This window comes from Dipodomys spectabilis, unplaced genomic scaffold (genome assembly GCF_019054845.1).
Source record: "Dipodomys spectabilis isolate Male_0828 unplaced genomic scaffold, ASM1905484v1 ptg000112l, whole genome shotgun sequence".
Lineage (NCBI taxonomy): Eukaryota > Metazoa > Chordata > Mammalia > Rodentia > Heteromyidae > Dipodomys > Dipodomys spectabilis.
This window is the reverse complement of record NW_024870789.1, coordinates 1830294-1836110: the sequence shown is the minus strand read 5'-3', so window position 1 is coordinate 1836110 and position 5817 is coordinate 1830294.

Below are 5817 nucleotides of genomic sequence, written 5' to 3'. Positions count from 1 at the left end.
CCGCGACCCCTCCCCCGGCCGGGCCTCGGAGGCTGGGGCGGGGCGGGGCTGGGCAGGGCGCGCGGCCGCTGCGGTGCGGGCCGCCGCCGCCAGGGGGAGCGCGCGGGGTCGCGGTGCGCGGGGCCGGGCCTCGGCGACTGGGGCAGGGTCGGACGGGCTCGCAGCCATTGCGCAATGCGGGGCCGGGCCTCCGGGGCTGGGGCGGGGGCGAGGCGGGCTAGGACGCGCGGCCGCTGCGGTGCGCGGGGCGGGGCCTCGGAGGCTGGGGCGGGGCTGGGCACGCGGCCGCTGCGGTGTGCGTCGCCGCCGGCAGAGGGAGCGCACACGGCCCAGCCCGGGAGACCTCTAGAAAGGTCCGGGCTTCGGGAGCTCGCCGCTCCACACACAGCGGCCAGATGAAGGTGGGCACGGGGCAGTGTACTGGGGACGGAGCACAAGAATGGAAGACCTCTGTTGCTAGAATCTGAAGCCCAGGAGCGGGAAACCATATTCCCACACCTCGCGCATTTTGGTATGTGATGTATTCACATCTCAAAAAACACTTTGGAGAGAGGAAGGATGAGGAAGAGCATAGAGCGGTACATACACATAGCAAAATACATTAGGTAGAGCCTGTCATCCTAGATACTTAAGAGGCTGAGATTGAAGCCAGCTTGGGCAGACAAATCCACGGCTCATCTCTAGTTAACCGGCAAAAGTCACCAGTGGCCCTGTGGCACCAGTCTTGAGTGAAAAAGCTAAGGGACAGCACCCAGGTCCTGAGTTCAAGCTCCAGGGCCGACATGCGTGCGTGCGCGCACACACACACACACACACACACACACACACACTATCCGCATGTACAGAAAGATTACAATACGAGGCTGTGAAAGGGGCTCAAGTGGTAGAGCGCTTGCCTTGCATGCACGAGGCCCTGGGTTGATTCCTCAGCACATCAGCAGGAAAAACAAGAAGTGGCGCAGTGGCTTAAGTGGTAGAGCGCTAGCCATGAGCTGAAGAGCTGAGGGACAGCGCCCAGGCCCAGAGTTCAAGCCCCACGACCGACCCTCCAAAAAATAAAAAGGATCACAACGCAACCTCTGTGTATAAAGTAGCACAGAGTAATAAAAAAAAATGCAGCACTTTACTCAGTGCAGTCTGGATTGAAGCATACTCACCCTGTCTTGCAGCCTAAGGGTATCCATTTATTCCAGCACTCCCAGGTGCTGGCCACTGGTGTCCCCGGTAACAATCTGCAAGCAATCCCAGTTCAGTGACAGAATGTGAAAGTTTGTGTCAGTGCAGACATGGAGAGGCTCTCAAGAGACCAAGACAGTGCTGAAGGAAGTAAGAGGACGTAAGTTAATTAGGGGTGAAGTAAGTTAATTAGGGGTGAAGTGAGGAGTCGGGAAAACTTCCCCAGAGGAGCCATCCCACCAGCTCAGTTCCAGAGGAAGGTGTGGATCATTGGAAGGAGAATATTTCTAGTAAAAACAAAAACTTAAGCGCTGGTGAGTCTAGATGGCACAGTGTAAAGTGTAGCCTATAAGAAGATAAAAGAGCTACAGGTTAGTCGGGCTTTGGTGCCTCAAGCCTGAAATCCTAGCTACTCAGGAGGCTGAGATCTGAGGATCACGGTTCAAATCCAGCCCAGGAAGGAAAGTCCCTGAGACTCTTATCTCCAATAAACCACTAGAAAACTAGAAGTGGCGCTGTGGTTCAGTGGTAGAGTTCAAGCCCCACGGCCGACAAAAACAACAACAAAGACAAAAAAAAAATTAAAAACGGGGCTGGGAAGGTGGCTCAGTGGTAGAGTGCTTGCCTTGCATGCTTGAGGCCCTGGGTTCGATTCCTCAGAACCACATAAGCAAAAAGAAAAAAGCCGGAAGTGGTGCTGTGGCTCAAATGGTAGAGCGCTAGCCTTGAGCTGAAGAGCTCAAGGGGGACAGCGCCCAGGCCCAGAGTTCAGGCCCCACGACCGGACCCCCCCCCCAAAAAATAAAAAACACCCCAAAGCTACAGGTTAATCATAAAATGTCAATGAAGGCAGAAACAAGACTGGACACAGAGGAGCGTGGGAAGCTGGGAGAAGCCCAGGCACAGCAGGCCAAAGGGACCTTTTCCAGGAGAGATCTATGCTCTCTGAAGATAATGAGGGTTGTGTGGAGGGTTCAGGGCCTAAGGGGTGCAGTTACCTGACAGGAACAGAATTTGAACATTAATGTGCCAAGGGACATCTGAGGAGTCAGGTGGCATGATGACTTTGTCACAGCTTGGGGAACAGCACTTGTCATTGGAGCCAGTAGGAAGCAGGCCAGAGGGCAAGTGGATGAGGAGTTCCATTCTTTAATGAGCATATGTGCTTACCAGTGAGGTCCTGAAGACTCAGAGGCAGCTGGAAGTGAGTTCTTCCTTCCATGAGAAACTCACCCTAGTTTTGGAGTAGCAGGCAGCCTTCTTCAAGTGTGAATAAGCCCTATGCTTTCTTAGGGATCTTAATTCCTCAGCTTGTATTTATTAATTATTGTGCCAGTTCAGAAGCTTTAAGTCAGGGCCTGGGCACTGTTCCTTAGCTTTTTCATTCAAGGCTGGTGCTCTACCACTTTAACCACATCTCTACTTCCAGCTTTTTTGTAGTTACTTGGAAGAGCTCACAGACCTTCCAGATTGGGCTGGCTCCAAACTATCTTCAGATCTCAGCCTCCAGAGTAGCTTGGATTATAGACATTAGCCAGCAGCACCTGGTTTTTGGTTTTGTGTGTGTGTGTGTGTGTGTGTGTGTGTGTGTGTGTCAGTTGTGGGGCTTGAACTCAGGGCCTGGGTGCTGTCCCTGAGCTCTTTTGCACAAGACTAGTGCTCTACCACTTGAACTCTACTTCTGGGTTTTGAGTGGTTAACGAGATGAGTCTCATGGGGACTTTTGTCTGGGCTGGCTTCAAATCTCAACCTCCTGAGTAGCTAGGATTACAGGCATGAGTCACCAGCACCTGATCTTTTATTTTTTGTTTTTAAGGTACGGTCTTACTGTGTAGCTCAGGCTGTCCTTGAACTTGAGAACTCTGGATGCTCCTGCCTCTCATGTGCTGAGAACTACAGGCATAGGCCACCATGCCTGTAAGACAGATACTTTTGCATCTATTCTCCTGAAATGTAAAGTTGGTAGCTAGGCATTTTGGTTTTGCTTTTGTGTTATTCAACATTGACTGTTACTGTCCTGCTCTCTTCTCCCCTCCTCAGATTTTGCTTGGGAGCTTCATTAAGCCAGTGTTTATGGGAACAGGGAAAGAAAAGTGCTGGTTTCACAATGAAATATACATTACATGGAGAGTTCCATGAACTTTCCTGTTTTTCTTTGTGGTTGAAACCATGGTCTTGTACTTGCTAGGTGAAGAACAATCAACTAGACACCCTAGCCCAAGCAAAATTAAATAAAAATGAGTACATATAAACCTTTAGAATATGCTAGAGGTGGCTTGGAGCCTGTACCATAGTGGGGGGTCTGGCAGGGTTTACAGCTGTCCTGCCACCTGCTGGGATTCTGCAGAGCCCTTACAGGCTGATTTGTTTTGGGCAGCCCCACCAGCCAGAGACCTCAAGCTCTGCAATTCCACTCCTCTCTGGGCTCCAAACAGATCTAGTGGAATATCCACCTTCCAATCGCATCTCTGTACAGACATTTTAGGACCCGCCTCTCAATAAGTCCCTGCCTCCCACCCTCTCATCTTTCCCTTTCCTGCCTGTTCTCCACACATTTCTCTTGGCTTACATTATTTACAGGTGAGGATTTCATTGCTACATTTTCACTTTTACGGTGCAATCTTATCAATCTCACCCTCTCTCTGCTGCTCTCCTTCCTAAAACAATTTCAGACAGGTTTCACTGTTTTCAGTCTCAAAAAATCCATTTTGAAAACATTCAACTTCCTCCCTCCTTGTAGCGGTCTCCTCCCACTATTGCCCCTCCAGTTTTTTTTTTCTCTGTTTCCCATACTGACTGAACTATAGACCTAATCACATCAAATCACCTGCTGTCTTTCCATCTGCCTACTTCTTTGAGTAGAAACTGGTGCTCAAAAGTGTCCCATCAATTCTTTCCCACTTCTACAACCAGTGATTATGCTTCCTCTGAGAATTTAGTGCCTGGATTGCTTTTTCTTTTTTTTTTTTGGGTCCAATCGTGGGGCATGAACTCTGGGCCTGGGCACTGTCCCTCAGCTCTTCAGCTCAAGGCTAGCACTCTACCACTTGAGCCACAGCACCACAGGCATGCAAGGCAAGCGCTCTACCACTGAGCCACCTTCCCAGCCCTGGATTGCTTTTTCTACACTACTCATCTGTAGGCCAGGTAACTCAAGATTTAGTTCTAGAGCTGACTGCTCCTGCAAAGTTAGTCCAACCTCTCCCTCATCCCTATGATGTTTGTCATGAGGCCTCTGTGTACAGCTCTCCACTCTGTAAGCCCAATGTCTGTGATCATCACTGGAACTTTTATATAGCACACATATTAGCTGGGGTTGAATTAGACCCCAAATCTTTCTCAGAACCAGAAAATTGAAGTATGTAGCTAGCTCAAATGTTTCCTTGGGTCAAAAATCTAAGTTCTCACACTTCATTAAATATTAACAACAAAACTGAAACCTGGAACAGAAATGCACAAAAAGTCCTATCACTTATTCAATATGTCAGGTCTTAACAATGTAGGCCTAGGCCTAAGTAATACAGCATTAACATTTTTTCTTTTCCTTTTTATTTGTGTTGGTCTTGAACTCAGGGCCAGGGTGCTATCCTTGAGTTTTTGTGCTTAGCGCTAATGCTCTACTACTTGTGCCACAGGTATACTTTTGGCTTTTTTAGTGGTTAAAGAGTCTCACAAAATTTCCTGCCTGGGCTGGCTTTGTACCATGATTCTCAGATCTCTGAGTTGCAAGGATTACAGGTGTGAGCTACCAGAATGCAGCAAAATTTTTATTTTCTAAATGCCGATATATATATATACATATGTATATATATATATATTTTTTTTGGCGGGGGTGTTATTTTACTTAATGATTTCAAGACTAGTGCATGGTGTGGAATGTATCAAAACTTTGGATGTTTGAACTGTGAATAACAAGGCACTGAATATGTAACACTATGTTTACCGAAGAACAAGTATGTGGATTGTCTTACCTTTTAGCTGTTGTGACTAAAACCGCTATGAGATTTCTTTATGAATATCTGTTCAAGTCCCTGTTTTTAGTTCTGTAGGGAACACATCCAAGACTAGGATTTCTGAGTAATATGGTTGATTCTGTCTTTAACTTCTCCATAAACGAATTAAACTCTTTACCATAATGCCGACATTCTTAATATGGCTGAATCTTAGAAATTTTACCCACAAGTATGCTGATTATTTCCCTTGGGAGTTAATAAAATCACAGAGAATACTTTATATAGGATATATACTATACAAAATATTTAGTGTGTCCTTATGAATAACAGATTTTCTGCTCTGAGGTAAATTAAAAGTTCTTTTGGCTGGACACCGGTGGCTCACACCTGTAATCCTAGCTATTCAGTAGGCTGAGATCTGAGGATTGCGGTTCAAAGCCAGCCTGGGCAGGAAATTCCGTGAAATTCTTATCTCCAATAAACTACCAGAAAACTGGAAGTGATGCTATGACTCAAGTGGTAGAGCGCTAGCCTTGAGCTGCAGAGCTGAGGGTCAGCACCCAGCCCCAGAGTTCAAGCCCCATGACTGACCAAAAAAAAAAAAAAAAAATTCTTTTGAAAAGACAAAATTAAACAATGTATCTTCTAACATAGAACTTAGAAAATATACAGCAGATTTCTAGGCATA